This window comes from Melopsittacus undulatus, chromosome 7 (genome assembly GCF_012275295.1).
Source record: "Melopsittacus undulatus isolate bMelUnd1 chromosome 7, bMelUnd1.mat.Z, whole genome shotgun sequence".
NCBI lineage: Eukaryota > Metazoa > Chordata > Aves > Psittaciformes > Psittaculidae > Melopsittacus > Melopsittacus undulatus.
Genome location: NC_047533.1, coordinates 14,959,821 through 14,970,878, shown reverse-complemented (window position 1 = coordinate 14,970,878; position 11,058 = coordinate 14,959,821).

Sequence of the window (11,058 nt, the reverse complement as noted above, 5' to 3'; positions counted from 1 at the left end):
TCTCACACCATGACACTTCACATCCAGCCACTGCAGCCCCTCTGTGCTTCATAGCCCTTCCAGTCCTGACCTTTAAATAATATTCCTGTCTTGCATATGCTCTCTCATTTGTGTTGCAAACTTTACAAACCCAGAGCCTTCCAAACACCCTATCAGTATACTGTAACCAGCAAAACTCTCACTGAAACTCACCTGTTAACCACTGAAATGGGATCTTTTGCTGTGTTTCTACAATAACAAGAAACTTTTACAGCAATTAAATCACATCAACTTGCTCTAAACCCCGACCTGTGGACATACCATGCCCTGGATCTCCCCTTGAAGTACCATGGGAAATACAGCCTATCACCATAAGTACTTATATTCCCTTTCTGTTACTCTTCCCAACCACGACAGCTTCCTACCAGCATGGTGCAAGGTATGGTTTGTCTGCAGAGCTGCAGAGGTGCTGCCCTCCCTTCCTCACCCATCTCCTCCTACTTTCCACAGCTTCACCTGGCCACAAATATCTAATACCATGCCTCAGACCGTAATTTTTCTTCATCTGTTGGGGTTTTTTTTTTCACAATGGAAAGAGAATACAGTTTATGAGTTGGATTCTGTGGGTTTTCTAAATATCACTAGAGGAAGCCAATATTTTACCGACTGAAAGAAATTTATAAACAGCCAATATCTAAATGAAACAGATGGCTTATTAAAAATGAGCAGTCACTTCTCTGGCACACACAAAACTACTTTTAATTCTTTTTGTATTATAATATTACTGGCTTTGTGTATGTTACAAGAAGAGTAACAGTTCTCATAGACCCATCACGTTAAGCAACAAATTGAAAAAAATCAGATGTTTTTGTTACAAATTGCAAAGATCCTATTACCTTCACTTCAATGTGTGTAACAGAACTAAGGAAAACATGAAGCTAGTGCTGAGCTCTTGAACAACTGCATTCATTTATTGCTAAACATTTGCAAAATTGACCCAGACCTGCTAGACAGAAAAATCACCACACTGGACTTCAGAAACGAGTGCTGATGCCATGGTGCCCCTTTTTCACCTAACTCACAGTTAGATCGCTCACCCAGGATGTGGGTAATCTAAGTTAGCCAGAGATGTAGGGACTTCTTTTCTTCTTAGAAAGTGAAGAAAACCTCATAGCACATGAACAAAAGCCTCAGTAATTCAGACTGCCCACAGATGTAGCCTAAACAAATAATCATGTATGAGACAGCCTTAACTTCATAATTGCAAAAATGAATAAAGACGTTTTCCTGCTGAGTTGGACAAAAATCTAAAGGACTTTCATTTTTCATCAAAACTTTCCACATAAAGCTTCACACAAGCTTTGTGTATATATATATATATGGACATATATGTATTACATATATGCTGTAGATGTGTCATTCAAATACAGCTTTAATTTCTAAGAAGTTAGGGAACTGGAACTTGGTTTCTCTCCATTTATCACATCTAACCAGAACACTGGAAACAGCACACTAGTCAGAGTCAGAACCTCACATGCCCAAGATTTCATAAGACATGAAAACAAATTAAAAGACAAACTTGCACGTTCCTTATCCAAAGACTGTGACTGTTCATCTGAATGAAACTCCTGAGCTAAATCCTGAAACTTGTAAGATTTCCTTTTCTTCATCAGTGTACTGTATGGAACAAGCAGTTTTGAATATATTTGTTTGAAACTGAAGAATATTGCTCCAGAAGAATATCAATAAACCTAAAGAATATTAATACATCTATACCGGTGAAAGGTATGATAATTCACCATCTGAAATCGCTGTTTGGATTTTCTTCACAGACACAGAGCAAGCAAGCATTGAACTCTAGAACTATTTTCAGCAGAAAAAGGGGGGTCATTGCAAAACCTATATACACACCAGCAAGCTAAGATATTTTGCAGCCAAGGATTTGCATGTTTGTTGATTATCTAGTGTGTAGAGCTTTCAAAAGCTTTAATCAAGCACCCTCCATGGCGGAGAAAAAAGTTATCACCTTAGTCACAAATGTATTTCCATAACAAATAACTTCCCCAATCTTCCCAAATAAGCCTACACTCTACTTTTCTAGAACCACGTTGCTAACACTGTCATAAGATATTGGTATATTTGAGCTAAGTTTGAGGATTTCAAATGACGTTCAAAGATAGTAACCTCATGACTTTCTAGAACTGGGTCTCTGTCTTGATGCTAATGAATAATGAATTTGCAGTAATTTCATTTAGAGAGAAGCATAGAAAGGTCACTTCAAACATGGGAAATTAGGCAATATGATTCTATCAGAAATCATGTCGATAGGATTCATTTCTTCAAAAATAAAATAAAAGAGCAGATAGAAATATTAATCTTGTTCCAAAGAAGTTTGATAGAAAAGAACACATGAAAGACGCCCCCAGCCTGGAACAGATACACTGCCACATTCAGTCTGTGATTCAATTAGACAAAGACAACATGTATATATATATATAGGCTGCATTTTATTTCAGTTGTTGCTTCCCTTCTCTAGGATATTACGTGTTGGAAACTGCAGCTGTTCAGTGCCGTGCTGAAGGAAACAGCACGGTCTCCCGCTGCTGCAGGATGTTGTCCAGAATACATGAAGACACCATGGCATTATTTCACCATCTTTTCTGGGCATTAGGAGAAGAGTACAAGGAAAAAAAGAGTACCAGCAGTCCTGACACATTGTAGGTACCATGATTTGATTTTTGATAGCAACTGAGCTCATTTCTAACATCCATGTTTTATCAGATCATCCTCTTTAACCAACAGTAGTTTTAGATGCTGACGTGTGCTGCAGTCCTTCAGTAGCTTGCCTTTCCTGTGATAAAACATGGTATTTTCTACCTTATAGCTACACCCCACCCTAAAAGGTTGTCATTTTTGCATTGGCCATACCAGATAACATTTATACAGACTAACAGTGATTGATATTTTTCAGTCTTAAAATATTAGCAGTATGGCAAGCATCTAATTGCTCTGCTTAGTCTAAAACCAGAAATAATATCCAGTCTGAGCTGAATTAAACGCCAGACAGTGACAAAACCAAGAGGATTTGTGTGTGTGACAGTGCACTTGATTTATTGCCTCAGATTGCAAGTAGTAAAAAGCAATGTCAGTACTCATTTTCAGGTGACAAAAGATATAAAGAGGTTATTGTAAGGACTCGAACAAGTTTCTACAGGTCTGATTTGAGAGAAGATAGTAACATTAGGTGTTACATAGGGGTGCAGCAGAAACACAGGAGACCGAGAATAACTGTCCATGGAGAAGCTTCTCTGTAAGCAGCTGAGGGCTTCAACCCTCAAGAGCTGTATACACTCAAAACACAGATTTTCAAAGCTTTTATCTAGTCCTGAGGCATTCAAGCTGCTAACAAACAGTGAAGTCCCCAAGGCATGTAGTATTTTGTTTCTAGGCGAAAAACTATGATCAGAAATGAAGAGCTCAGCACTGAGCTCATGCTTAATTCCCAGCAGGACTGGCACAGTGAGGTCCCCTGTCTCTCTGCGTGGTTTAGCCCCACAAGGTCATGCACACTGGCAACATGTACCCCACTCAGAGCAGACAGCGTACCCTTTGCATCATTTAGGGGGGCTGTCAAGGGAAACATACTCAAATCCCTGATGCTTACACAACCCATTTCTCAGAGCAGGACCCCAGCATCCAGCTTCAGGGTACTCAGAGGTGAGCCACTGGTAATAAAAATCAATGGCAAAATCTCAGCAGTCACATATTTCACACTTGTCTCTTTTATGCTTTCACTAGGCCACTGAAAAAAACAGTTAAGTCAGTTGGGGTGGGTTTCACCTTGTCTAATTTCAGCTGCCTGAAAGTTAAGTACCTGTTCAAGGGGATATTGTCAACGCAGAGACACTAGCAGGGAGCAATTTATCCCATGGATCTCAGACACCCACCTTAGGATCAGACAGCTCGCTGTCTGGAGGTGTCTCTTTCTGTTAGGGATTGGGTATGTCTGTACTGCAGGACACTGCAATCCTGTAGGCCAGCTCACTCTGTAATGAGCCCAGAGAAGTACTGCGACTCTCAGGGCTCCCCACCCAGCCCATGGGCTCAGGTTTTCCTGCAGAAACAGGCAGGGCATGCAGAAGGACAGCAAAAACTCCAATTTTACCCAAAAATTTAGTTGGGTTACAGCTTCATCTGAGGATGAAGACCATTGAGGGTATTACAGTACTATACATTGTAATATAAACACAGCCGTGATCCATAGCTTAGGTAAGGAACATTTTAGACAGATAATTAGAGGAGATGGATCCAGAATTTAATTATACATACATTAATGACACTTTTAATGCTACTTATGAAGCAAATGACACCAGAATAAACCTTCAATACACACTCTCTCACTGTCTTTCAGACTGAACCCATGCTAATGGGTTTTAATGATGATAACAAATCTGGTGCTTGATTTGAAATAACCATGTTGCAAAGAAATATTCATTGAAATGTCACTTAAAGAGAACTTTACATAAATAAGACAAAAACGGGTCATATTTTGTGAAATTTTTTCTTCTTTTTTCAACTCAAATTGGCCAAGTCAGAGATGAAAAGAAGCTTCTTTCCCATTCTGTTTTACTGTCTTCTGAAAATAAGGTCTTAACTGGTGTTACTTTTCAGAATTATGTCAAAACTAGAAGTAAACACCTGCCTGCACATACATACCATTAACATGGTAGCATTTAATATTACAGTGTTGAGGTACCTCTGCTAGTGCTTTGCTTGCCACAATTAAGTCTTTAACACTGTGCTACCCCAAATGTTTTGTGGATCCTATACAAAATGATTGGTATTTTGCATGTTACTTCCTTCGGTGAGTGTCACAAAAAGGTGGACAACACAAAGACTGCTCTATTAACTGAGTACACATTCCCAGTTGTTACAGGTTTCTTTTGAATTGTCTCAAGTTTCTGTGGGATTTATGAGCTTAGGCATGGAGCTATCTACATAACATAGGGTAGGGGAGAGAGGAGATGTGAACTATCAAAAAGCATTAATTTCATTTTCAAATGCTTGCTAAATAAAATGCTTCACAAGGTACTAGAATAGCTACTCTAGTGGAAAACAGGAATTTAGCTAATGTGTTTTGGTTTGTAAGTATATAAGATAAAACTAATGAATGTCTGACATACAACAAACAATGAAATATGGGCTGAATACCAGCTATTCTCAGCAAATAAAAAATACTCTCCTAGAACTATCTTCTGTAATCCCAATTTATCTTAGTAAAGCAAGTCAGGACCTTCAAGCAGTAAATGCTCCATCCCTGGCAGTGTTCAAGGCCAGGCTGGACAGAGCCTTGGGTGATATGGTTTAGTGCGAGGTGTCCCTGCCCATGGCAGGGGGGGTTGGAACTTGGTGATCTTAAGGTCCTTTCTAACCCTAACTATTCTATGATTCTATGGACTCCTAGAGAACAGAAATACTTTTACAGCCCCCTTATCCCCCCAGTTCATCCAGCCAAGTTCATAGGTACAGTGCTGTCACTGAGCTCTTGATCCCATATAACCTCCATGTCAGTACCACCAAAACAATGTCCTAGCAGCCTTTTGTCTAACAGCTACATATGGAGTGTCATACCAGGTTAGCCAAAAGAATAAATGAGCTTGAAGACCTCTGGTTTTCAGTTACTACCAAAGTTTGCTTTTTGAGGGAAAATGGGCGACAGTGGGAAATTCTCTCCCTTATTCGTGCCCTTTCCCTAATCATTTGGGGTCTGATGACACATTTGGATTGCACAGAAAGCTCGACACTATGGCTTTGTTCTTATATCCACTGTCTTTGCTGCACTGGACATGCAGCCCACATACCTGTTACACACATACAGTGTTACTGTGCTCAACACATCAACAGATGTAAAACCTTGCTGATAAACCTTGCAATAAACATTGCAATAAACAATAAACGTGGCACATACACACATAGGTTTGCTCAGGAGAAAAAGAGAAGCACAGCTTCTGTGGAGCTGAGCCCCTTAGAAAATACTAAGAAATAATCAGGTAGGAAGGCAATTGGTTTTAGAGGTTAAGGAAAGCAAAATAGGTGCATATGCTGCCATTACAGCTTTAAGAGAACATTCTCTCTTCTGGGGATGCAAATAGAGCAAGAGCCCTGCAGGCCTGCACCTGGACTGGCCCTGCTATCGGTTCATCTCTTTGAACCTTTGTCTGGCAGATGCTGTATGGAAAAAAATAGGTTTGTACCATCTACCTAGAGCATGTGCCATCGAGGGTTCACTAGAGCAGTTCTGATTTACCGTGCCTGGTCAGTGAACGGTACACTGAGCCAGGCAAGTCTTTGCAGCCAGGCGCGAAGCAGGACGAACAGGAACCTGGTGAGGCAGATCATTCTCAACAACAGTCTCTAATTCAGAATGAAGTGGCAGAAACAGTACATTATGGATATTATCGTCATTATCTCTTGCTACCTCTAATAGGTTTTTATATCATTTTGCTCATTTTTATAGCTTGCTGGCTCAGAATCGACATTCTTCGTAATTCAGTGGAAGAAATGCTTGATTTCAGATCCCCTTGTTCTAGCCATCCACAGAATGGATGCAGTGGGGTTGTGATTGCTGGGGTAGAACAACTTATTCTTGCATGATTCAAACTAAGACATTTCTAAAGCACGATATTTTTATACACAAAGGGATAAAGGAAATTTCCTTTCACATTTCTTTTGGTCCAGATTTTGTTGTTGGGTTGGAAAGTTTTTTATTTCTTTGTGCTCATAAAAAAAAATACAGAAAGGAGCAAACTGGGCAAAACGCAGTGTTCTTGAAGCTGCAAGGAGAGATTCAGCAGTGAAAAAATCTCAGAGGACTACATAAAATGGTTACACAACCACCTGAACCAGGATCTGTAGGATTTTCCCAGATGACAATTGATAGTCTGCCTCTTTCAAACTGTCTCAGGACACGGACTAGAATGATGCCTCATTATGGAAATATCATAAATTGTCCCTCTGTTTTTATCATCTGAAATTGAAACCTCTTCTATAAGAAGGCTAACAGCAGGTTAGCAATCTGTGTTTCGATAGAAACCCTGCTGTAAATACACAATAGTTTAAAATAACCACTATCCTGGGGTGTGCCAAGAGCCTGCACCAGGGCAACTCTTGGGTAGCAGGTAATGTGTGCTGCTTTCTACTTCTTCTTTCAGCAGCTTATTGCTCTTCTCATGTGTTTGCTGCTATAAGCAATGCCCTGCATTTCTGCATGTTCTGCAGGGATGAACACCCCAAGGAGGGAGCACAGGGAAAGCAAGGAAGTTCCAGTTTGGGGACATAGAGGAGAACAAGGGCCAATGGGCATTGTAGAGGGTGGAGAAAAGCAGAAGCTAAGGGGCAGAGTGGCAGCTGGACTGGGAGGAACATGACAGTAGAGAGGCATGAACAGGATCCTGGGGAAAGAAAGCCAAGTTTGGAAATATGGTGCAAACACAGATCAGTGGGAAAATGGGATTGTGCACAAAGCATCTGAGAGGTAGGAGGTGTGAGATGAAAAAGAAGTAATCTACCACAGGTACAGGAGAAAAGCAGGGATACAGCCACCAGCAGCACACTGCAATGCTGATGGACACCTGCAGCATGGGGATTAGGAGCTTGCAAAACAAAGTAAAATATACATACTGACAGGCAGCTTCAAGTGTCACATCCACTGCTGTTTCACACCACTAAGTCTTTATTAGCCTGCCCACACATTTGCCTTGCATTCCCCACTCATACTCTTACCTCTGAGTATTCTGCTGGCCCTGTTCTTATTTCATTCAGTATTTATCAAAATGGTGGGTGTTTGATCTGTTGTGGGAAAGGAACAAGAGCTCACTGGGGAATTTGGGTGAGTTTTCCACCTCACTTTCTCTGTATTCTTTGCTAGACAATGCATTATTCTCTTAATGTCTTTTCTATTTTTTAAGGTAAGTACAGTTAATTCCTTGCAGTATCTCTTATGCTGTTTACTACTGACAGTGTTCTCTGCTAACACACTCAGTACTGCTTCCAGCTGGGCTGGGCCTGTATTGCTTCATATACCTTCCGTATTGCTCCAGCTCTTCTAGATAAGGTCCAATCAGAAGCAATTCTGGATGACGTGACAGACAGTAGCTACACATCCCCTGAAAGACTACTTGCATACACCTGTTCAGTTTTGGTAGGAGTTTATACATCATCTCTAAATGTTATTATGCCACTTAGGCAAGTGCAAAGACTTGTGCTTGAGGAGGAAGATAGTAGGTTTGGGATTATACTCATTTACTGTGGGTGTTCTGTCTAATCTTAGACAGTCTGTCAAGAAATCTCTATTCCCAACACAGCCAAATGTAACCTTTATCTGTAGGAAGTTCTGTTATGCCGGAGACATAGAAACCTTGAGCATAGTCTTTATTGCAAAGCTTTAGACCCCCAGCTATCAGAGGTCTGAAGAATGAGGTCCAAAGCCTTGGATTTATCCTGGGGATCTGCAGGTTGGTTTGGGGAATAGAAAAGGTACAGGTTGTGTGGGCATATGTTGTTTTCCACAACTTGCTGGGATGGTCAGTGCCAAGCATTTCCACACAGGTTCAGGGGATTGCCACTGCCTGCAGGAAAATGGAGTCACAGGGAATAGGTTGATGTTTCTGAGATGGAGCTAGGGTCCTCAGGATAGCTGGAGATGGTAGAAAATATTCCATGCTGCTATACCACTGTGCAAGAGCTTGTTTGAAATCTACATATCTGACTGGCAGTCAGGTGCCTATTGTGTAATCTCTTATGTAGTGTTTGAAAATATAAGTTAAATAAGGCAGGGTAAAAAAGATTTTATCCTGCAAGGACTCTACAAGTGAAAGAGTCTCATAGGGAACACTGACAGGTCCTAGATACAGTCCTCAGGGTTTACACTGTTAAATTCTGTATGTAATACATGCTCACACTCTGCTGTTTTCTAAGGAGAACTGAAACACATACAGGTTTTTATCCCCCTTGGGCAAGTGGTGTCATTCTAATGCTTCCTATATATTTCTCAGAGATAACATCCCACTATACTATGCTGTATTTTGTCTGGACTGCCTGTATGTAAATAAAACCATCACCACCAAGGAAGAAACAGATATATCAGCCAAATACTGTTTCCTTCTCCAAGTTCTGGAAAAAAAAGCTGTGTTTTATGAATAAATATTAATCTGATTATTAAGATCATTTATTTAATCTTAGATCTGTAAGCTTATGTAAGACTGTGTTTAAGATCCATTACTGACTGCTTTTCTTCTGCATGCAACCATGCTTTGTGAAAGGAAATAATGAAAATCTCATCACTGTCCCTATTAAAGTGGATGTTGAAGGTTTGGTTTCATCTGTTGAAACTGTTATTGACATTACCTTAAGGCCACACACCACTGGTAGTTTGTTTACATATCCCACAAAAACAGTACAAGCATATTTTTAAACTGGTGGCTTCTCACACCACTGGTTTTCTCTTCTAAATGTAGGACTAAACTCTGATGAAAGGGATGTACATGTGCAGTTGTTAGAAAAGAGCTCACACCTGTACAAAGCAATGAACCTCTGCCCACAGATTTCTTCCAGATGCCAGTAAATGCACCAGTCTATGTGTATTTTTCTTATAGAGTTACTACTATACTATTTTTCATAAATCAAAATATGCACGAATCCTGTCCCCAAATTAATCAGCTATAATTTTCAGCCCAAATAGTGGCACAGTGTAATAGATACAATTTGTTGCCAATCCAATTTCTTGATCACAGTTGACTGTGTTGGACAATGCTGTGAGTAGTAAGAAAACAAAGCATTTCTATTTCATAGTAATGCCATGGTACTTTACTGACAGTGAAGATTGTTGCTGAGAATCCTGATTATAAAACTGACTTCATACAGTTCCATCCTAGGATATGTTTTTCAAGCTATAATTATCTAATCATGCATTCATTCAACACGAACTTTGTCTTCACATGAAAAAATATTATATTATACAGTTTAAAATAAAATGTGGAACTGCAACCACATATTTTAGTTTTTCTTGCAATGCTAGAATACACACAGCCATGCTAGCTTTTGAGAGGAAGCACACATTAAAAATGTGTGTTATGAAATGCATTTCATGTGAATAGATGTCAAAATGGCACAGTTTCACCCCTTGACTAAGCTAAAGAATCCATTTAACATATTAAAATGAAACTAGATAGATTACAATGGGTAAAATATAAGTAGAGTATCAAATTCAGATTATTATTACCTGCTATCCTACAGAGACTGTCTTGTTTTTCTACTTCAACCCACCAACCATCCTGCTCACTTTTAGAAATCATATAGTTCGAGAAAGCTATACTGGAGTGGCAGATACAGCCTGCACATGCCTTTGGGTGAGCTAGTAATGCAGAGCTGTTAAATCAAGAGAGCAAATCTTAGGAGCAACACTGCGCATTACAACCTCTGCATCACGCAGCCCAGTGCCGTGACTGCAGGGATACTGCAGGGTGAGAGCACACCAAAGGTACAGCCCTGTTTACAAGCTCTTCATAGTACTTGGATAATAAAATTACTGTTAGATAGAAAGGAAAAAGAAAATATTGTTACCTGTGCCATATTAGCGACATTTCCTACAGCAGTGTTTTTTTTTTTTTCAAGGATAAGCAGAATGTGATGTGCTTTTTAAAGAAAAGGAGAAAGAGCTAAGGCATCTGCACATATACAGCAAGTAGCTTACTTCGGAGTTCTCTTCTCTACTTGTGCATGGAAAAGACAAACATAAGTGCTTACAGTAGAAGCCCCATTTTGGGAGCATTTTCCACCAGAAGGAAGTATGTCACAATACTATCCCATGGACACTAACCCCACATATGACATGTGAAGAAGCTAGAGAAAGTAGTTTGATAATAGGAAAGCAGGAAAGCATACTGGGTGTAGCTGTTCCCTTCATGACCCTGAATCCCATTCAATCTATTACATAAGGGCACAGGTAGTTAAAAAATAGCACTTACTGGAGCCTCAGATGCTCAGCTTGCTCAAGGGTGATACAGGAGAAACTCTCTAGCC